Source organism: Erpetoichthys calabaricus, chromosome 3 (genome assembly GCF_900747795.2).
Source record: "Erpetoichthys calabaricus chromosome 3, fErpCal1.3, whole genome shotgun sequence".
Lineage (NCBI taxonomy): Eukaryota > Metazoa > Chordata > Cladistia > Polypteriformes > Polypteridae > Erpetoichthys > Erpetoichthys calabaricus.
Genome location: NC_041396.2, coordinates 261,472,164 through 261,496,726, shown reverse-complemented (window position 1 = coordinate 261,496,726; position 24,563 = coordinate 261,472,164). Strand labels below are relative to the sequence as shown.

At 38.5% G+C, this 24,563-nt stretch overlaps 1 protein-coding gene across 6 annotated transcripts in view; it reads right to left on the bottom strand.

Annotated features, from left to right (window-relative positions):
- camta2 (calmodulin binding transcription activator 2) overlaps positions 1-24,563 on the bottom strand; it is a 284,292-nt gene that overhangs the window by 228,234 nt on the left and 31,495 nt on the right. For 2 of the 6 annotated variants that reach the window (XM_051924050.1, XM_051924051.1), the window contains exon 1: positions 5,228-5,328. The exons of 1 other annotated variant lie outside the window; for it this stretch is intronic. The gene's annotated coding sequence lies outside the window, so the exon portion shown is untranslated. Of the gene's footprint in view, positions 1-5,227; positions 5,329-24,563 lie in introns of those variants that run through there. 3 more of the 6 variants (XM_051924048.1, XM_051924049.1, XM_051924052.1) reach the window with 2 other exon arrangements.

The window sequence follows — 24,563 nt, the reverse complement described above, 5'->3', positions numbered from 1 at the left end:
AAAGCTAAAGTAACTGCAACACTATGTTTATTCAGATGCTTCACTGACCTTAAAAAGATTTACAATGTCGAATAGAGGAAATACACTAATTGGCAAGTGATTTTTGTAAACAGTAAAGGTTCACTGATCTGAATAAACTTGTCAGAACAAGATACCACCTACAAGTACAGGTGCTGGTCATAAAATTAGAATATCATGACAAAGTTGATTTATTTCAGTAATTCCATTCAAAAAGTGAAACTTGTATATTAGATTCATTCATTACACACAGACTGATGTATTTCAAATGTTTATTTCTTTTAATGTTGATGATTATAACTGACAACTAATGAAAGTCCCAAATTCAGTATCTCAGAAAATTAGAATATCAATTAAGACCAATGCAAAAAAAGGATTTTTAGAAATGTTGGCCAACTGAAAGGTATGAACATGTGAAGTATGAGCATGTACAGCACTCAATATTTAGTTGGGGCTCCTTTGGCCTGGATTACTGCAGCAATGCGGCATGGCATGGAGTCGATCAGTCTGTGGCACTGCTCAGGTGTTATGACAGCCCATGTTGCTCTGATAGTGGCCTTCAGTTCTTCTGAATTGTTGGGTCTGGCGTATTGAATCTTCCTCTTCACAATACCCCATAGATTTTCTATGGGGTTAAGGTCAGGCAAGTTTGCTGGCCAATCAAGAACAGGGATACCATGGTCCGTAAACCAGGTACTGGTAGCTTTGGCACTGTGTGCAGGTGCCAGGTCCTGTTGGAAAATGAAATCTGCATCTCCATAAAGTTCGTCAGCAGCAGGAAGCATGAAGTGCTCTAAAACTTCCTTGTAGACAGCTGCGTTGACCTTGGACCTCAGAAAACACAATGGACCAACACCAGCAGATGACATGGCACCCCAAACCATCACTGACTGTGGAAACTTTATACTGGACCTCATGCAACGTGGATTCTGTGCCTCTCCTCTCTTCCTCCAGACTCTAGGACCTTGATTTCCAAAGGAAATGCAAAATTTGCTTTCATCAGAAAGCAGCAGTCCAGTCCTTTTTGTCTTTAGCCCAGGTGAGACGCCTCTGACGCTGTCTCTTGTTCAAGAGTGGCTTGACACAAGGAATGCGACAGCTGAAACCCATGTCTTGCATACGTCTGTGCGTGGTGGTTCTTGAAGCACTGACTCCAGCTGCAGTCCACTCTTTGTGAATCTCCCCCACATTTTTGAATGGGTTTTGTTTCACAATCCTCTCCAGGGTGCGGTTATCCCTATTGCTTGTACACTTTTCTCTACCACATCGTGTCCTTCCCTTCGCCTCTCTATTAATGTGCTTGGAAAACAGAGCTCTGTGAACAGCCAGCCTCTTTAGCAATGACCTTTTGTGTCTTGCCCTCCTTGTGCAAGGTGTCAATGGTCATCTTTTGGACAACTGTCAAGTCAGCAGTCTTCCTCATGATTGTGTAGCCTACAGAACTAGACTGAGAGACCATTTAAAGGCTTTTGCAGGTGTTTTGAGTTAATTAGCTGATTAGAGTGTGGCACCAGGTGTCTTCAATATTGAACCTTTTCACAATATTCTAATTTTCCGAGATACTGAATTTGGGACTTTCATTAGTTGTCAGTTATAATCATCAACATTAAAAGAAATAAACATTTGAAATACATCAGTCTGTGTGTAATGAATGAATCTAATATACAAGTTTCACTTTTTGAATGGAATTACTGAAATAAATCAACTTTGTCATGATATTCTAATTTTATGACCAGCACCTGTATAATATGGACAATTCAATTCAAACTTTCACAGAAATGGTAAAACTCAATGTTTTAAGACATGACACAGAGTTTTAAGTTTTGAGCAGTTACATGTACTTAACAAGGCCAAAAATGGGAGTCAGGATACAAAGGTTTAAAAAATGTGTGACAATAAAACTATATTCTATTAAGTCTTCCGTTAATACTGTACATCTGGGCTATTCAATTACAAATTCAGTTGGGCCAGATTTTCAAACCAAGAAATTTAGCTGGGCCAGACATTTTCCACAGTCAATAAGCAGCAGCTAATCACATATTTTAAACCAACATAAATGAATGTATTGAAAAACAAGTAATTCTTCCCTTTTAAATTTGGTCACATCTGACACAGGCACATTAAAAAGAGCATGAAAAAATAATGAAAAAGCTATAACTGAATGGAATCTGAGGTAACAGCCATTCCTTTTTCCACTTTTGAAATAAAAAATGTAAACATTTTGTTCATATCTGACCTAGGCAAATCTCAAAGTGCATAAAATCAATAAAGTGCAGTTATAGCAATAACATTTGTTTCCCTTTTCAACTAAAATAAATATTTTGGTCATGTATGATCCAGATGCATCACAAAGTACATTGAACAGAATAAAAAAAGAACTATCAATGCTACCAAAGACATCAGCACACAAACCCATAACAAGTGCTAACAGTAACTAACACACATGAATACAACATCTACTGCACACTGTGGGAACATAGGTTCATTTTAAATAACCATATGTGTGATGAGGCATGGCTTTGTTACACATCCCACATTATGTTGATATTGTGATATGTCAAGCTACTGAATGGACTGTCGAGGGGTAGGGTTCTTGGGGGAAAGCACTCTGTGAGGGCTCATGGCAGCTCCCTAGCAAATATAAAAATAGCAGGAAGAGGCAGAAAATCGGAAGGCAACCTTTTTTTTTTTGTTTGTTTTGGAGATGCCTCTGTGACCCAGGCAAGGAGCAGTAGGACATCATTGAAATGACAACTGGTGATATAAAAGATTCCCCCAAATAAGTGGCTTCTGAGTGTCGTATTCAACAGGTCATCACAGTACCATAGACTACTACCACCACTTCTTGACACACAACAACACGCTGCATTGTACTAAATAATAACAATAACAACAATAATAATAATTCTTTACATTTCCGTAGCGCTTCTTACTACTCAAAGTGCTCTTCACACATGGAGAACCTGCGACACAAAACCATGATCTCCTCACTGCAAGACAGCAGTGCTACTCCTGTGCCTCCTGCATGGATTGCAGGTTCAGTGGTGTTAGGCTACGTGGAGTTTTGCATTCATGACCTGTACTACTGTAGTATTTTTTGTAGAAATTTCTGAAGGCTTGTGAAATGTGTTTTTCTTGTTTTTTTCTCTACATTTCTGGCAGGACCACGGACTAGGCCAATCAGAGGTTGATTCTGGGCCACATGTGGATCACGGGACAGCATTTAAATAGGCCAGCTGTACATGCTTTACTAAATCCTTTAACTGCATCTAAATATTTACAAAATGAACTCCAAGTGCACCCACAAATACGGCGAAGTAGCAATCCTTAGAACAAACACCCATCCTCAAGCCAAGCATATATTTTGCCAATTTTCCCTACTCACACGGCTTTTAAAATGCAAATGGTTGTTCCTTTTAAAGAACATGTGCAGATGCACTACTGGTGAATATACCTAGTTCCTTTACTTTAAAAATAAGGTCCACAGTGTTAAGGGTTCCCTACAATACTGCCAGGCAATGCACATTTAAGTAACGTGCATGCATCTGGTTCACATTTTTAATACAAAATGAACCAATTTCAGCATCATGAGTTAACTAATTATAGTATAAATTAAAGTCAATTAGTTGATTGTGAATATTGATTGGGGAATAGAGGTATCTGTAGTGAAAATATTATCTTAAACATACAAAAAAAGCTTTTCGACTGCCTGTACAAATAAATTATGTTTATAGAAAAGTCTGCTGATTTTAGTGTACTGGGCCAATAATTGTAAATCAGTTTATTAAATCTCCTGCCATTTATGTTTCTAAATTAATACCCGAGGGTGATTTTTTGCTTAATGGTCAGTATTTTGAGTAATACAGCTTCCAGCTGCATGAGGGTTTCAATTCCAAAATTATCATAGAGTAATATTTGGCATCAAAATTTACCTCAATAATTTGTTATTTTTCATAGGAAATAAACACTTCAGTCTAGTATTAACTCTTGCAAGTCTTCACTGAACCTTAACTTGATATTGTTTATCAAAGAATTGTTAGGACTGTATGCAGATACTGATGACTGCTGAAAGTTCCCAAAAGAACCGTTTTCTCATGACACAAAGTACCTTCGAAGATAATTTCAAACGTTGACTGTTTTCAAGGAAATGTCATGATAGAATAGAAACATTTTAAGTAGCAAAATTAAAAGTTCAGCTAAAAAATATAACAGATCCATAGTATTAGACATTAATATCATTAAGAATGGGCCTGAGAAGTAGCTATTTACCAGCCATAGGAGAATCATTACATCATCAACAAACTAATCAAGGATGGTTGTTCTAACATGATAACATATACATCTATAATTCATTCAACACTACCATAATGTGTTTCCTTAACTACAGTGTGATATCACAGACAGCAGGATACACATTACATAAATAATAAAATTAAGAGGTCACAGAGATAATGGTCAAGTGGTATAGGCACTATAAAAGTTTGTCATTGAAGCATTAGGAATTGACTGATGGAGATAATGTACAAGCCTATTAAATTTTGCTAAAAAAACAAAAAAATATGGATTTAAAAAACCGAAGGTGAAAATCATAAAATGTACTTGTCAGTGTTTGGTGTAAAATACTGAAAGCAAAGATGAATATTAAATTAAAAATAAAAATATCATCCATTTCAAAAAAACAAATATGTCAAAGCACTGGATAAACATATTATTTGTATTTATTGATTTATTTATTTAACAGTCAGACATGCCAAACAGTAACCGATTTTACCCTCTTTTGGCAAAACCAGTGAAACAAATGTCAAATACACTATTTAGCATTTTGGTTTGTAGAGTTCAAAGGCACAATGAAGCATTTGAAAAGTCAGGATACACATCAAAGTGATGCGTCAATGCAGGTGTAACGGAATCCTCTATACAAAGTATACCAACCCACCCCCCCCCCCCACCCCCCCCCATTTATTAAAAAAAAAATGTAACAGCTGGACATTTCTAATAATCAAGAAAGAACTACATATGCAGAAACACAGAGATTCATATAGTCGAGAATGTCTTACTAACACACACACACACGCAAGCCAAACACTGCTATGCAGAAACAATCCTCGGCTGCCTTTGCTATGCAGCTCACACACTAACAGAGAATATACACTTCAAACCATGCAGAGTTACCTTGGTAGAATATCAAGAAAAGGGCAGCCAGACTTACTTCTGAGTACAGACCAATCGAATAAAAAGGCACATACTGTAAACTTCAACTGAAGATTACATAAACAAAATAGTGGACAAAAAAGAAACAGCCTTTCAGTTCTCTAAATCTGTCCGCACTCTCCTTCTCCCCTTCTTTCAAAAGCCAGTTGCCTGGAAACCAGAACAGCCTGAATCTTGCTCAAGTCTGTCTCCCACGTTTTTTTTTTTTTTAAATAACAGGAAAAGCAAGCTTAAAGAGAAAGAGAGAGAGAGAGAGAGAGAGAGAGAGAGAGAGAGAGAGAGAGAGAGAGAGAGAGATGGAGACTGAGAAAGAGACTTGCCAGAAAGATGGGGTAAAACCAAATGATAACACTAAATGTGAACAAAGTACAAGTAATCTTTCAATAGTAGGCATCACCAAGGAAACTAGTCATGCTCCCAGATCAATGGTGGATGTGACCCCCCCCTCTAAATTTCTGTTATGTTGATATAATGATTTGCAGATAGCACTCATTGACAAGAGCAGTACTAATACTCACAAACATTATAAAAAGTGCCCAATTATCTCAAATATTTCATGACTGCTACTTCAAAAATTTCTGTCCACCTGCATCAGCTGTAATTTTATTTTGTCTAAATAGCATTTTCAATATACTGTTCAAGGAGGGGGAATAAACTGTTTTATTGAAACATTAAAATGAAGAACCTCAGATGTCATCATTCTAAACTCCCACATTTTTCATATTCTTATTAAAGCATGTTCTTCATCTTCCCCAAACTGTAAATCTGGCATTATATAATGAATATGCCATTGTAATAAAGCCAGCTGTAAAACTGCAAATTTCAACAAAAATTATTTTCAGTCTTTTACATTGATAAGAAATTTGACTTTGGAAAACACAGTTGGAATAATATCTACGTTTTTGAAACAGTGTGTTGCAACCCACATTTTTTTTCATTGTTTTATGTGGTTATCATATATTTTGACAATTTGCATTAAGGTGGCCCTGTAGGCAATCCCAAATAAGGAATCATTTAATTATCACACTAAATATATAGAGTATACTAATTAAACAATTATTGACAAAATGAAGGAAATTGGAGACAAAGTTTGTTTGGTGTTTTTGAACATATGAACTGAAGCCAGACTCAGTCAAAATGTTACAATGCTTGTCCAGATTACTACAATCTACTAGTGGTAGACTGCCTATGGATAGATACAATTTGTTTTTTATTCAACATGCAATTTATCGTTGGAACAAGCACAAAACACTATTGTAATATTCAACATATCTATTGGAATTTGCTTGTTCCACCTTCCAGTGTACTGTGATTTCTGCATCATACACAAAATACATCAGTAGAGAATCTCTTATATATATATTTCTCTTCTGGTTCTTCCTGCTTCCACTTCAAAACCGGTCCCGCCCACACACAGCCGACACGGCATTTCTCGATTCCTATTCGTCGTCTTTCATGTCATGCACTATAATGGCCTGCTGAGCATAATACATCCAACAAGTACTCGAGGTGCTGCCACAATGGTAAAGTAGCTTTACCACCTTTGCGGGAGCCACCTGTGTCTTTACAACAGCTTCTTACACAGCAAACATCAGAAGCTAAAAATTATCGTGAACACATTCGAGAATACAACCCTTCTCTAGCGTTTGCTTCCATGGGTGCACAAATAACTCAACCTCCTGGCCACGGACCATACTGTTTTAAAATACACAGGCAAATTTATCACGAAATCTCTCCACTATACGCTAACACTTCTACCTCTCCAGGATATGGACAGTTGTATGTTTTTGACACAGCGCAAGCTACTAAAGTACGCTTACAAATTAAAGCAAACTCTGCATGCAGCGAAAATGTACTTCTCCAGCTAGATTCCATGCTCAGAACCATCAACCCCTTCGCTAAATCATACAAACACATGCATGAAATCGCTCAGTCCAATCCAACAGCATCTGTACGAATGGTTTTCAAGGAAACCCCTAGGCAGGATTTACGACGATACAATGCCCCAACATGTCACACCGATGTTGCAGTGATTTTTGTCGGAGTAGATGGCAAAACGCCTGCCGAAAGGGACATTTGCATCTATCCCATAGGCAACTACTGTAAACAGATTTCCACGCTCAATATGAATTGCGATCCTATGGTTTACCCACTTTTATTCCCTTATGGAGACATTGGCTGGCACAAAGATTTACAACGTGTTCCCGATAAAAGAACCGGCAAGCGAATAAGGTTTACTCAATGCCAATTTTACGCGTTCAGATTAGCAATGAGGAATACATTTAGTACTTTGCACTCCAGCAGCAAACTATTCCAACAGTACTTCGTAGATGCTTATGTTAAAACAGAGGGCGCGCGTCTCAACTATCTCAGATTACATCAACAAGATCTACGCGTCGAACTATCAGACGCACTGCAAGCAAACGCTGAAAATAACTTTCGTGTAGGCAAAATGATATTACCGTCCACATTTCCAGGAAGTTCAAGATACATGCAACAAAATTATCAGGATGCCATGGCCATAGTATGTAAATTCGGAAAGCCTGATTTATTTATCACTTTCACATGTAATCCTGCTTGGCCGGAAATTCTATATACACACTACGTCTTTCAAGAAGTATTTATTTCTTCTTGATTTCTGAATTCCTTTCTCACTGTTTTCCGTTCCTATTCTTACACTGCCGTATACTACGGCAGGCGTCGGCTAGTTCTCATTAAAAGGCTCAAAAAAGCTTTTTGTTCCTCACAGTCTGAATCAGCAGCAGCTATAATTCAAGGAACTCATTTTATCATATATTATAACCCTGAAGAACACTTTAATTTTGGCCATTGTGTTAATTCTGATAATTTATTTCAATTACTGTTCACGGCTAATAACCTTTTTCAAGAATAGGGAAGTAGACTGGATGGAAAAAGGAAAGCTTCAAAGGAAATAGCTTTCCGTTCTATAACCTTGGATGGTAAAGCCATCATTGTACCAACCCCAAAGACAGTAAAAGAATTCCTATTACTCTCTTTTCGAAATCAGTGTCTTTTTTCTTTAATGTCACCTAAATTTTGGGAATGAGAGTAAGATCAATAGCATAAAACAGCTTCTAAGTTTGTTCCTCAAATACCATAATTAAATGAATATTATAAAGCACCAAACCCAAAATTCTCAGTACCCAGCTCACTAACGTTCACAGCAACCAGATCTACAAATTCACATCATTCAGATTCAGATCTATGTATCTACAAATTCACAATGCAGTTTCTTTGTTTTCACTTGTTACTTGTCTCGTATTTGCACTGACTGCATCCTTTGCTTTCTAAGACATGAAGGATAGTATTTCATGACATTTCCCCAGATACCTGATTACTTCATCTCACATCTTTTCTCAATGACCATGAATGTCAACTCAAAAGAGCCCTGTAACTCTCCATATTCCAAAGGAACATCCTTTTCTTCCACCAACTAAATTGCACAGATTCATCAATTATTTGACTACAAGAACTCCAGTCCCATCAACATTTATGTAATCACTTGATTTGGATCTGATGCTTTACTTCTCTTGATTGTTTTGTTCAGTGCATTTACATTAACATTTCTATATACTGCCATTCATTTCCTAAAATAGTTAATATACTAATTTGTTCCATAGCAGACATATCACATATTTTAAAAGGTATAAAAATTTTATTTGGAATAAAGGAACTAATTGAGAAAACGAAAAAACATTTTAGTTGCCCTGAAAGATACATTTTGCTTTTCTAACATGTAATGCAGAAGTAGTAAGGGTGACAGTAAGAAGGGTGCTTGACGTGACATCTGGAGAGAGGAAGGAAGAAAAGGAAACCTGGTGGTGGAATGGGGAGGTACAGGAGAGTATAGAGAGGAAGAGGTTAGAGATATGATATTTGCTGATGACATTGTGATCTGCAGTGAGAGTAGGGAGCAGGTTGAGGAGACCCTGGAGATGTGGAGATATGCTCTAGAGAGGAGAGGAATGAAGGTCAATAGGAACAAGACAGAATACATGTGTGTAAATGAGAGGGAGGTCAGTGGAATGGTGAGGATGCAGGGAGTAGAGCTGGTGAAGGTGGAGGAGTTTAAATACTTGGGATCAACAGCACAGAGTAATGGGGATTGTGAAAGAGAGGTGAAAAAGAGAGTGCAGGCAGGGTGGAATGGGTACAGAAGAGTGTTAGGAGTAATTTGTGACAGACGGGTATCAGCAAGAGTGAAAGGGAAGGTATACAGGACGGTTTGAGACCAGCTATGTTATATGGTTGGAGAGGGTGGCACTGACCAAAAAATAGGAGACAGAGGTGGAGGTAGCAGAGTTAAAGATATTAAGATTTGTATTTGGTGTGACGAGGAATAAAAATGAGTACATTAGAGGGTCAGCTCAGGTTGGACTTGCATTGGTTTGAACATGTGCAAAGGAGAGATGCTGGGTATATTGGGAACAAAATGCTAAGGATAGAGTTGCCAGGCAAGAGGAAAAGAGGAAGGCCTAAGAGAAGGTTTATGGATGTGGTGAGAGAGGAGATGCAGGTGATGGGTGTAACAGAACAAGACGCAGAGAACAAGAATATATGGAAAAAGATGATCTGCTGTGGCAACCCCTAACGGGAGCAGCTGAAAGAAGAAGTTATATCACAAATGCTGTTATTTGTTAAGAATATTCTTTTTAATACTGAATTTAGCATTTTACTCTGGTTTATTATCTTTTATTCTGCTTATTCTTTGTATATCCTGTATTTATCTGTTTTAGTGATCTATGCAGAAAATATTTGCATTCAATGTTACATATACCCTAACCTCTCTTTCTGAGACTCTGTGAAGCGCCTTGAGAATGAGAAAGGCACTGTGTAAATAAAATGTATTATTATTATTATTAGGGCTAGGTACTGGCACTGATGTCCCAATTTGATTCAATTCTGATTCGATTCAATATCATGGTATCTTGACTAAATTAAAATGCACTGATATATTTGAAGTGGTGTCTTTTTTAGAGATTACTTATTATTATTACCATGCATAGTAGTGCTGAGGTATACTGGTTCATACCGAAAACCGTTTTTTATTTTTTTTATGATATGGATTTTTCTTATACCGCAATACCGGTTTAAATAGCCTAAACAACGTTCAGAACGGGGCGTAGCAGGAAACTGTTTAAGGGGGGATCTTTTTCACTGCTACACCGCTTAACACACATGCAACAGAGTACATGCGTTAGTGGAGGTATTGAGTGGTGAAAATGGACAGAGAACATTCCGAAACTGAAGCTGTAGCAGACGATAAAGTTGAACATGATGACACAGAAGAACTTTTGCCGAAAAAAAGAGCTGTGTCTGTTGTCTGGAGATTTTGGTTTTAAAAGGTCGGATGTGGACCAAACAACTATTTACTGCAAATGCTGTCAAGCTAAAGTTGTCGCTGGTGGCAGCAACATGAGCAATTTGCTGCACTACCTTAGCCGCAAACATGCTTTGGAGTACCATGAATGTATGGGACTAAGGTTTACACCCTCCACATCCTCCGTTAAAACTGAAAAAGCTAGAGGACCTCGAGTCAAACGTCACTTGTAGACGCATTTGCTAGAGGTACTGCTTACGACAAATAAAGCAAGCGGTGGATCGAGATAACCAACGCCATTACAATCCATATAGCTAACGTGTCAGTGGACAGAGATTGTTAATATTAACAGAAAGTGTAGTTGGCTTACAAGGAATATTTACTCTTTATTCCTTTTCTAAGACATGTTCAGTGCAATACAACTTTTGACAGGCACCTCTGAATATTTTACTAAGTCTAAATGCCTCTTTGGATGGTTGAAAATATGCTGTCAAAATTATAGTTTAAGTTATTTGCAAAATTTGTTCAATAAAAAGTGGAATAGATTATTCTTAGAAAAGTCTACTGCAGCAACTGCAGTGGATAATGTGGTTAACATCCACTCATGCATGGGGAAAAAAATACCGTTGAGTACCGTGAAACTGGTATAATTTTGAAAAATACCGTGATATAGAATTTTGGTCATACCACCCAGCCCTAATGCATAGAGAACATTGATATAATGTGACAAAATTTTAGTAATACTTTATTTCAAGTTTGTCTACATAGTGACTTCATAACATATGCATACACATTGAATGACAATTAGAAATAATAGATTAGTAATGAACAGTTAACATCAGTATTGATTTAGAAGAAAATATCATTGCTCAAAAACTTTCACTGCACTGCACTCATACAAAAATTCACCGTAATTTAATTAACATCTGTATCTCCACATCAAAGTCCACACATATTATGGGGGGGACTCCTTGTGTTAATGCAATGCAGTGGCATCTATTTTATAAAACATCTATATCATTTTGCAAATAATAATATTATAAAATAATCAAATATTGCAAATAAATGTTATTCAATAACCTATTCATATGTTATGAATCTCCATGTGGACAGCCTTAAACTAAACTGTTAGCCAAATTTATTCCCCTATTGGACATTTAAAATAATCTTGAATTAGTCAAAATTAAAGATACAGCAGGAAGACATTTGTCTTTCTAAAATTCTACAAGTTGCATATATCTTCAGTTGCTCATTTGTAGCAATCACATTAACAAGCCTTGAAAATGTGTCCTCACAATTTCTCCACAGACAAAAAAGGAAGCATTTTAAAACGCAGATCTAGAACCAGTGCTTGTTGACAACAGCGTTGGATGAATAAAACATAAAAGAAAAAGAACTGTCACTTGGAACTACTAATGGCACTAATATAATCTGTGCATTACAGCTTGCGGAACTATTTCACATCGGCTGCTTTGCGCACACTCTCCCTTTGGTATCGCAAGTTGCTCTGAAAATTCCAACAATTGCCTGCTTGCTTTGCTGGGTGAGGCGCATTGCAAACGTTTTCTGCCTTAGCAGTACAGCTAGCCACATGATAAAAGAGAAGCAATGTTTATTAGACTTGCCAATGCACAAAGTTGTGATTGATGCAGTCACGTGCATCAATCGTGCATCATTGGGAATGCTAGTAAGGTTTTTGGAACAAGAGTCAGTCATCTTAGAAGCTCAGCATATAAGCAGCGAGGTTGCTCCCGGTATGACTGGCATGCAGCGTGCTTGTCTGCAACACTTCCATCACATTCGTTTTTAATGGAGTGGCATCCGATTGTCACACAGGAATCTGCTGCCCTGCATGTTCAGTTGTTGCAATTTAGGGCTACTCTCCACTGCCCTGAGAGATGATGACACTGCTTTGCTTAGGATCTTTGTAAAGCCTAGGTATAAAAACTTAACTCATTTGTGTTTTATTTGGTATAGCATATTGCCATTCAAAAACCTGTATCATTTATTGATGGCCTTCATTTTCAACAAAGATATAGGTTTTCATATCTTTACAGGTAAAAACTGCAATAGATTGTTATTTTTGGGCATGAAGTGAATTAAATGGAAGCTTGGAGGTATCCGCTGTCTCCAGTGCAGATTGTTCATGCTCTATTCGTTTGGATGTAAACCGAGATTACATTTACGGATGACATCAGGATAAATGATTTCTCAAATATGTTCAGTTACAACATGGGTTGTACTACTTACATATGGCTTTGCTTTTATCCAATTGTTCATTACCGTTTGAAACCATACTAAGACCACACATCTGATTTAAGTTTTGAAGGGGCTGATGAGATAGTAGAGTGCTTTTTCAGTAGAAAGCCTTAACAGGCGCATCAGTGACATGAATTAGACAGCAAAGATGAAAATAAGCAAAAATCTACATATATTAATTGTGCAGGATAGAGATTCACGAGATCAATCTTGAGACTTTAAGAACTGATACTCCATCCATCCTCATCCATCTATCCTCTTCCGCTTATCCAAGGTCGGGTCGCGGGGGCAGCAGCTTGAGCAGAGATGCCCAGACTTCCCCCTCTCCGGCCACTTTTCTAGCTCTTCTGGGAGAATCCCAAGGCGTTCCCAGGCCAGCCGGAAGACATAGTCCCTCCAGCGTGTCCTGGGTCTTCCCCGGGGCCTCCTCCCGGTTGGACGTGCCCGGAACACCTCACCAGGGAGGCGTCCAGGAGGCATCCTGATCAGATACCAGAGCCACCTCATCTGACTCCTCTCGATTCGGAGGAGCAGCGGCTCTACTCTGAGCCCCTCCTGGATGACTGAGCTTCTCACCCTATCTTTAAGGGCCAGCCCAGACACCCTGCGGAGGAAACTCATTTCAGCTGCTTGTACTCGCAATCTCGTTCTTTCGGTCACTACCCATAGCTCATGACCATAGGTGAGGGTAGGAACATAGATCAACTGGTAAATTGAGAGCTTTGCCTTACGGCTCAGCTCCTTTTTCACCACGACAGACCGATGCAGAGCCCGCATCACTGCAGATGCCGCACCGATCCGCCTGTCGATCTCGCGCTCCATTCTTCCCTCACTCGTGAACAAGACCCCGAGATACTTGAACTTCTCCCCTTGAGGCAGGATCTCACTCCCAACCCTGAGAGGGCACTCCACCCTTTTCCGACTGAGGACCATGGTCTCGGATTTGGAGGTGCTGATTCCCATCCCAGCCGCTTCACACTCAGCTGCGAACCGATCCAGAGAGAGCTGAAGATCACAGCCTGATGAAGCAAACAGGACAACATCATCTGCAAAAAGCAGTGACCCAATCCTGAGTCCACCAAACCGGACCCCCTCAACACCCTGGCTGTGCCTAGAAATTCTGTCCATAAAAGTTATGAACAGAATCGGTGACAAAGGGCAGCCCTGGCAGAGTCCAACTCTCACTGAAAACGGGTTTGACTTACTGCCGGCAATGCGGACCAAGCTCTGACACCGTTTATACTGGGACCGAACAGCCCTTATCAGGGGGTCCGGTACCCCATACTCCCGGAGCACCCCCCACAGGATTCCCCGAGGGACATGGTCGAACGCCTTTTCCAAGTCCACAAAACACAGAATTGATACTGAATTGTTTAAATGAAAAATATGATTAATTAGAAAATCGATATTTTTACCCAGGCCTAATTATTATTATTTGATTTTGTACTTAGCTTAGATAAGCCTGTGTCCTCATATAGCAGCTTCTCTACAAACACCATTTACAGAACTGCACTTCTAGCATGTGCCCAAAACATAGAGAACAGATAAATACAGAAACATTATGTGTATTAGAATATAGACCATTGCACTGACAACTTGCTTTTAAACTAATGTTATGTGATTAACATCTTCTTCATGGTTGCAGGTAAATTTAGCATATCTTAACATGGTTTCAATTGATACCATTTATGTGTAATTTTCCTAGCTTATACTTGTATGTAAGTCATCAATATAGTTTTATTTTTCCTTTATAAATCCAAGAAATAAAGTCACTATATTAACTTTTCTTGTTGTAGTTTTCCATAGTGTTATTATTCATTATTTAATGAATGTCCATGTGCTAGAAAGATGCTGCTGTTCACAGTCTGACTATGGTACAAATCATAAAAGCTATTGCTGCTTACATTAAAATCTTTCAGACAATGACAGAGTGGTGCATTATACAGTTATGTGAAAAAGTAAATACACCCCATGATTTTTTTTTCATTTTTAACATATGTAAACATAATCAAGGTTTGAATTTCATATAGCCACTTATGCATGAGATGTCCAGCCTGCAGGGCACCACCATATTTCAAAGTTGTTTTTGAAAGTTTAGGTTTCCATAGGTATGTACACAATTAAACATACATAGTTACAAACTGTTTAATTGTTGCTTCAGAGTGACATATAGAATGTGTATGTGTGTGTGTATGTATGAATTTTGTGACAGGTGGCCTCGGCCATTACCCAGCCAGGACGCCAGCTGAATGGAAGGACCAGGGCAGAGAGCATCTCAGAGGTACTACCTCCCCATTTGTTAGACAGCAGCCCTTCTGTGGCTTTGGCACCATGGATTCCTGAAAGGTATGCTGGGACTTGGAGTTTGGTTCAGCCCTGTTTGGGTTCCATGGGGCCACCAGGGGGAGCTGCAGAGCCCTACAATGGACTTCCACCACACCTGGGAGTGATTCCAGGTAATATTGATGCGCCACCCGGAGCACTCCCAGGAGCAGAGTAAAAGCCTCACTCCATTCAAGGAGCCAGAGTCGGGATGAAGAAACACTGTGAATTGTGCTCTGTACTGTGCTGTGCTCTGGGGATGTTGTGTACTGCACTTGTGTTTCTGCCTGTCTGTGTCAGGTTGGGGCGGCTGTACATGCCCCGGTCTTGTGTGTGTATATATATATATATATATATATATATATATATACATATATATATATATATATATATATATATATATATATATATATATATAAATATTTTGTTTTTAAAAAAATAAAAATAAAAATAACTGCAATACCCAAAATGGGACACCAATGGTTCCAAATATCTTAACACCTATAGTCAAACAGTACAATGCTGCAATGCTATGAGGTAAGATATCCAAACTTGGAACAATGATAGCTAACTTATTGGGGCACAAAAGAAAATTGGTTCTAGGCTTGTGCATCATAAAATGTTATATTATGTACTATGAAATCCAATATTTTTGGAGAGAAATTCCTAAAACACCTAATTTTTTTTTTTTTACTTAGTTCATACTGGTATGAAACAAAGTGCCATTTAAATGGTTTTCTTGCTAATAGTTGTGGGTTAAAAGTCTCTTATGTGTGTACTTTCCCTAACATAAGCAGACTCAGAACCAAGTCTAAGCATATAAAATGTAATATATTGAAAAAGCATCATTAATGCAAGAATCTGAAAGCTAATATCTCTTTCAATTATGAAAAAACAGTTATTTTTCTTTATCTGACTAGTAATCCTCGTATTCATTACTTTACCACTAATATTGATCAGGTACCAAATCAGGTACAGTAATCCCTCGCTATATCGCGCTTCGCCTTTCGCGGCTTCACTCCATCGCGGATTTTATATGTAAGCATATTTAAATATATATCGCAGATTTTTTGCTGGTTCGCGGATTTCTGCGGACAATGGGTCTTTTAATTTCTGGTACATGCTTCCTCAGTTGGTTTGCCCAGTTGATTTCATACAAGGGACGCTATTGGCAGATGGCTGAGAAGCTACCCAGCTTACTTTTCTCTCTCTCTTGCGCTGACTTTCTCTGATCCTGACGTAGGGGGATTGAGCAGGGGGGCTGTTCGCACACCTAGACGATACAGACACTCGTCTAAAAATGCTGAAAGATTATCTTCACGTTGCTATCTTTTGTGCAGCTGCTTCCTGAAACGACATGCTGCACGGTGCTTCGCATACTTAAAAGCTCGAAGGGCACGTATTGATTTTTGATTGAAAAACAAACTCTGTCTCTCTCTATCTCTCTCTCTTTCTCTGCTCCTGACGGAGGGGGTGTGAGCTGCCGCCTTCAACAGCTTTGTGCCGCGGTGCTTCGCATACTTAAAAGCCAAACAGCCCTATTGATTTGTTTGCTTTTCTCTATCTCTCTGACATGATCTGCTCCTGACGCGCACTCCTTTGAAGAGGAAGATATGTTTGTATTCTTTTAATTGTGAGACGGAACTGTCATCTCTGTCTTGTCATGGAGCACAGTTTAAACTTTTGAAAAAGAGACAAATGTTTGTTCGCAGTGTTTGAATAACGTTCCTGTCTCTCTACAACCTCCTGTGTTTCTGCGCAAATCTGTGACCCAAGCATGACAATATAAAAATAACCATATAAACATATGGTTTCTACTTCGCGGATTTTATTTCGCGGGTGGCTCTGGAACGCAACCCCCGCGATGGAGGAGGGATTACTGTACCTTTATTTTGGTTAACTTTTTAACACTAGAATTACCAAAGCCTATGAAAAAACTTGTGCTGTGTTGACATCATGGACCAGAAGGTGTAAGCTTATTCAGTGCGAGTGGGAGCGCACACACACAGCATAAAGAGAAGTGTGTACATTGCAACAGGTACACATGTCGTAAATGTAGGAAGGACAGTCCTTGCGTGTGTGTGAACTGTTAACATTTGAAGCAGATGATTGCATATAGTGCGGAACTGACCTCTCTGTACTATTCTTTCCTCTGCATGTCATGGAGTACAAAAGAAACACCACCATACAGCAACATGTGCAGACTAGCAAGATCGGGGGGAAAAAAAACACGCAGTCACTGATTACAACCGCAAGATGTCATGCGAATGAATGTGAATAATGTTCCATCCGTGCCACAATGTTTTCCAAAATGTACTATACAGGTCATAAAATGAATAATTCCAAATATCATATATACCTATGTCTCTGTTTTTTGTTTTTGCCAGTGCGGCTTTGACATCATGGACCATAAGGTGCATACTAATTCAGCGTGAGCAGGAACACTCAATAAAACTGAATAAAAAAAATCAAGTGACAGTGAGATACAAATAAGGCAGATTCACCAGCGTCTGTGTGTCAGCTTTTATCCCTCCAGATCAGAAAATTTGCAGTTCCATTGTCTCAAAACTCCACTCACATCTACAGTTATTCCCAGTTTCAAATAAAAACTAACAGCATCATATCCCTAGGGGGGGCGGTAGTATGTATCGTGATCATGACCGAGAGAATAAAAGTGAAAAAACCCAAAACTTTTACAAGTACTATAAATTTACACCAGCTGGTACAGACGCAAACCAAATGAATGTGTTTATTGTATAATATTAACAATAAGACCAGCTCACTACTCAAAACGGTAAATATACAAGGCAGTCAGGATTGAACTGGGGGTCTCTTGATTACAAGTCAGCAATTCTTACCGCTGCACCACGGAAACTGTTGTATTTTCTTTGAACCTTTTGTGAAAGTGTTTATTTGATCTTTGGACTTCACACATTATATAGTTTATGTCTACATTTTGTCATTTATTACTGAAATATAAAAAATGTTTCTGTTTTAACGATGTGTTTACACAGATTATTGTAGAAACGGAAAATACATACAGTCGACCCTTGATATACGACCGGCCTGACATGCGAACAACTTGATTTACGACCAAAATTTTTGTTCTGCTTTACGACCAACATCTTGTGTTACGACCTGAATGTAGTCACGTGTATCCGCTTGCGCGATTGTAAACAAACAGCCGAGAGCGTTCGTAAGCCTCAGTCGGAGCCCAGATACATGTGTTTATGGGACGTAATTTCGGTCAGTGCAGTGATTTATATAATTTTTTTCGATAATTGCTAAGGAAGGAAGAGAAGGCAACGAAGGTAAAGAAAGTGATCACAATCGAAACGAAGAAGGAAATTGTGCGGAAATATGAGAGTGGTGTTCGTGTGATCGATCTCGCTAATATGTACAGCATGTCGAAATCCATCATCTCAACAATTTTACAAAGAAAAGATTTGTATAAGGAGGCTCCTTCCAAACAATAGCCACCTTCCATTTCATTCTCCTCTTCCTCCCTTCCTGCAGCCCAAAGATGTCAAATTAAATGGTGAGTACAGTATGAAATTGTTGTTTCTGGTAGGCTAGGCACTTTTTATAACTTTTTGGTTAGTACATTTGAAAAATTATTGGTGTTTTGGTAAATTATGCACATTATACAACCCTTTTTTATTATGAAAAGGTTAAGTAAGTGTTGCTGTGGAACGCATTATGGGTATTTCCATTATTTCTTATTGGAAAAATAGTCTTGACTTACAATCAACTTGAGTTACAACCAGCCCTCGCGAACGAATTGAGTTTGTAAGTCAAGGGTCCACTGTACATGAAATGCATGTGTTCCAAATAACAATCTATGATTTCCACTCTAAAACTCCAGCACTTCACTCCCAATTAATCAAGGCTGAAACTGGGAAAACTTTGTGCATGTTCTGTGGCGGTGGGGGGATGGAATAGTAGGCTGCTTGCTGTGTGTCTTGATCGGCACATTTACAAGACAAAAGACGCTGATGGACGGTGCAAAGGGATTTAAGGTGGGCCGGATTTACATGTTTTTTCGTAGCCATTGGTAATTCTAGTGTTAATTAAAGAGGCAACATAACATTGATTTTGTGTGTATTGCAATTGCCCCTCTGGGATTAATACAAATGCTAAAAATACCAAAATAGTTAGTTTTCTGTCTGTGCTGAAGTTCATTTCTGACCAACAGTCAATTTCCTATAATGACAGATTTATTTTTTCTTGTTTTTCTAACATTCAAGCTGTAAGGTATTCCAACTGTTTCAAGGTATTAATAGGCTACGCATGTACTTTAAGAAATCATATTATTAACAGGAAATTACTTGACCATTTACAAGAGATGTTTTAAATGCTTTAAAGTTTATTTCAAATTAACTTTAAGTGTTAAGAAACTCATGAGTAAATTGTTCATCCATGACCTTTGTAAAAGATGATGATGCTTGGTGCTTAAATAATTAACCTTGTCATATATTTCTGAATGAAACACAAAACCTTTGCAATTTAAAGAATAAAAAAATTTGGTAAAGCCACAACATAAGACAAATGTATTGTGACACTGTGAATGTCATGCATCTATATTACAGTAATAAAGCTGAAAGTTTGTATGTACTGTATGTATGTATGTATGTTTTTCCACTTTTGAAAAACAAATTTCAAACATGATATAAACTTGACATTTGCTATCACCTTGATGGAAAACTCCATTAACTCGTGATAATTCCTCTGGGAGGTTCCTTGGGGGAATGGATTATGGTGGGAGGGGAAATATTGAATGTGTTTGAAACTTTTGCCAAGAGTATAGTATGCTTATTTAATTAAATACATAACAAAGAAGAAATACTGTAATTCGCTATTAATATTAAGTATTAATAAGAAGACGTCTGTGTCCACATCTTCACATATTGTGGCCGCTTCTGGTAGCCTACACCTTAGTCCAGCGGGATCATCGGGCTGGAATACACTCCATGTGTCGTCATGCGACTGGACCAACTGCCATAAAATATACTTTCACTAAAATCAGTCTCAGCAATGTGGGTATGTTCCAGCATCACTTCCTAATAGCTGAAGCGATTTTCATGAAACTTGGTACACGTTTCTCATTGTTCGACGAAAAATAATGTAGCGTTGAAATCAACCCTAACCCACCCTCTTCTGGGTAAGGTGGGGGGTGATCTTGCAGTCTTGTATACATGTGATTATCCAGTTGACACTCGGAACAACCACCAGAGGGCGAACTGGAGGTGACTGCCAGCATTCTTTATGTTTGAGCACCACTGCCCGCCTGTTGCTTTTGAAATTAAATAGAGTTGGCCGGTTCCGAGTGTCAACTGGATGATAACATACATATAAGACCGCAAGACAAGCACATTAGTGAGTCTTCATTGTTTGTTAATTTATTTATTTATTTTTAAAGTTGTGTCTTTTTATTATATTTTTCTCAAACAATTAAAAAAAAACAAACAAAAAATAAAAGTTATTATTTAATCTTATAGGTATGTGAAGTATAAAGTTATATATATGGGTAAATCTCGCAGGTTTGCTAAAACTGCAGATTCCCTTTTAAAGATATTTCCATCTTTCTAGTTTTTAAACTGATTTTTCTAAAGTATAAAAAGTCAGATTCTGAGACTAAGTAACTGAGATCTGATAAATCAATTTGCAAACTTTTCATATGCTAGTACTTGTGCTGTAAGAACACTCCCTAGTTTTATGTATAGATCAACAGCTAGGAAACAATTTCAAAGGACACATTTAAATAACGGGAGACAGGGCAAGCAGAACTCTAGGGATTCCCTATGATGTTGATCCCTGATACAAACATTTTTGTTCTCCCTGCAGAGGCGCAATCAGTCCTCTAGACATGAAACAAATTTTCCTTTTAAGGATTTGAAATCAGCTCTGGTTTATAGACATTCATTTCCACTGTAATTCCGTGGATTGTCATTTGAAAAGAGAAGCAGGAGAAAGGAGGATGTAGCAAAGTTATTATCTATACTATAATCTTTTGAGACAGCTTACAGCAGTAATTGCATTAACACTGTTCAAACATGTTGCATCTTATCACCACTTATTTACTGTTTATAACTGAACAACATATGGAATTGTTTGCTTCTTCACTTCATCTTTCTGTCTGTCTAGAATTTTAATATGCCTGCATGAAGGAATGTCAAACTGTATTGCCTAAAAATGCTCAGCTAAAATATCATAAAACTAAAGCTGTTGGAGGTCGTTGTGGAAGGTTCCACAATTTGTGAAACTTCAAGAAAGATAACGTTCGATTAACCTTTTCTACAAGCCTATGAAAGAAAGTGTTTTGACCTTCTCCAGTGCTGTGTGGTATGACAATACAACTGACGAGCAAAAGAAGCAATTAGAGCCAGTGATGTGTGCACTTTCCAAAATAATTTTGTGGTATTTCTCTACTATGGATTCAAAACACTACTGCAGGCTAAAACAAAAGCCATTCATATTTCTAACATAACCCACCCATCCTTTGCTCACTCTTGTTCCTTTTGGTAAAAAGCAACAAAGCCAAGGACTACTACATTTCATAATTGTACTTAGTCCCAAATTGTCAAATATAGTAACTATCATTATTTGATTTTTCAACATACATTTTACAAAATGTTTTGTTAATTGGTTGTGTACTAGAAATGTTTCATCTAAAAGTGAATAAGAATATGTGGTTAAACATGCCCTGGTTCTCTGTTGAGGGCTAGCTCATGCCTTAGGCCTGATAAACACTAAATAAGCTACATAACATCAGTAAGTTCACTAATATAAGCATTTGTTATTTATGAAAAGTTAAAAATGTTTTTTATAGTACTAAGGTGTTGTACCGTGTTAGCCGTTATGAATGTACTGAAAAGTCAAGCAAAATGACACCTTTTATTGGCTAACTAAAAAGATTACAATATGCAAGCTTTCGAAGCAACTCAGGCCCCTTCTTCAGGCAATCAAATTACCCAGCTATGTTTCATCTTCAATGCCCTTGCTGATGGAAGGTTTTCACTCAAAATCTGACGATACATGGCCCCATTCATTCTTTCCTTTACATGGATCAGTCGTCCTGGTCCCTTTGCAGAAAAACAGCCCCAAAGCATGATGTTTCCACCCCCATGCTTTACAGTAGGTATGGTGTTCTTTGGATGCAACTCAGCATTCTTTCTCCTCCAAACACGACAAGTAGAGTTTTTACCAAAAAGTCCTATTTTGGTTTCATTCCTCTTCTGGATTATTCAAATGCTCTCTAGCAAACTTCAGACGGGCCTGCACATGTACTGGCTTAAGCAGGGGGACACGTCTGGCACTGCAGGATTTGAGTCCCTGGCAGTGTAGTGTGTTACTGATGGTAGCCTTTCTTACTTTTATTCCAGCTCTGTGCAGGTCATTCACTAGGTCCCCCGTGTGGTTCTGGGATTTTTGCTCACTGTTCTTGTTATCATTTTGAACCCATGGAGTGAGATCTTGCGTGGAGCCCCAGATCGAGGGAGATTATCAGTGGTCTTGTATGTCTTCCATTTTCTAATAACTGCTCCCACAGTTGATTTCTTCACATCAAGCTGCTTACCTATTGCACATTCAGTCTTCCCAGCCTGGTGCAGGCCTACAATTTTGTTTCTGGTGTCCTTTGACAGCTCTTTGGTCTTGGCCATAGTGGAGTTTGGAGTGTGACTGTTTGAGGTTGTGGACAGGTGTCTTTTATATTGATAACGAGTTCAAACAGGTGCCATTAATACAGGTAACGAGTGGAGGACAGAGGAGCCTCTTACAGAAGAAGTTACAGGTCTGTTAGAGCCAGAAATCTTGCTTGTTTGTAGGTGACCAAATACTTATTTTCCACCATAATTTGCAAATAAATTCTTTAAAAATCAGACAATGTGATTTTCTGGATTTTTTTTTCTCATTTTGTCTCTCATAGTTGAGGTATACCTATGATGAAAATTACAGGCCTCTCTCATCTTTTTAAGTGGGAGAACTTGCACAATTGGTGGCTGACTAAATACTTTTTTGCCCCACTGTACATATTGTAGTCCATTGTATTATTTACAGTGCATCCGGAAAGTATTCACAGCGCATCACTTTTTCCACATTTTGGAGTCCACCTGTGGTAAATTCAGTTGATTGGACATGATTTGGAAAGACACACACCTGTCTATATAAGGTCCCACAGTTGACAGTTCATGTCACAGCACAAACCAAGCATGAAGTCAAAGAAATTGTCTGTAGACCTCCGAGACAGGATTGTCTCGAGGCACAAATCTGGGGAAGGTTACAGAAAAAGTTCTGCTGCTTTGAAGGTCCCAATTAGCACAGTGGCCTCCATCATCCGTAAGTGGAAGAAGTTCGAAACCACCAGGACTCTTCCTAGAGCTGAAGATCACAGCCTGATGAAGCAAACAGGACCACATCATCTGCAAAAAGCAGTGACCCAATCCTGAGTCCACCAAACCGGACCCCCTCAACGCTCTGGCTGCGCCTAGAAATTCTGTCCATAAAAGTTATGAACAGAATCGGTGACAAAGGGCAGCCCTGGCGGAGTCCAACTCTCACTGGAAACGGGTTCGACTTACTGCCGGCAATGCGGACTAAGCTCTGACACCGATCGTACAGGGACCGAACAGCCCTTATCAGGGGGGCCGGTACCCCATACTCTCGGAGTACCCCCCACAGGATTCCCTGAGGGACACGGTCGAATGCCTTTTCCAAGTCCACAAAACACATGTAGACTGGTTGGGCAAACTCCCATGCACCCTCCAGGACCCTGCTAAGGGTATCGGAGCTGGTCCATTGTTCCGCGACCAGGACGAAAACCACACTGTTCCTCCTGAATCCGAGGCTCGACTATCCGACAGACCCTCCTCTCCAAGACCCCTGAATAGACTTTTCCAGGGAGGCTGAGGAGTGTGATCCCTCTGTAGTTGTAAATAGTAAATATTTTTTGTAAACCAACTACACTTTCTGTTAATGTTAACAATCTCTGTCCACTGACATGTTAAAGTGACTTTTTAAACAACTTTACCGTCATTAAACTGCATAATATTTAAACTAATAAATAATAACAATAAAATAAATAATAGTATTATTACTGATAGTTGCACTATTACTTCAAGGCTTCAAGCCCAAGTGCATTACACAGTATTCACCAAATTAAAATAAAATAAAACAAGTGCAACTTGGTGATGACAACTGAACCATCATTTAGGCAAACTGCATTAATATGGACATTGCTTCAAGATCAGTTATATACATAAATAATAAAACTGCAACTTGCATTTATAATGTTATTTGTGGTATAGCCCTACAGAATTGTTTTAGGGCCACGGTGAAGAAAAAAAAAAATACGGACACAGGGAAGAAAAAACAAACTATGTCGAGAATAAAGTCGACATTTTCACTTTATTCT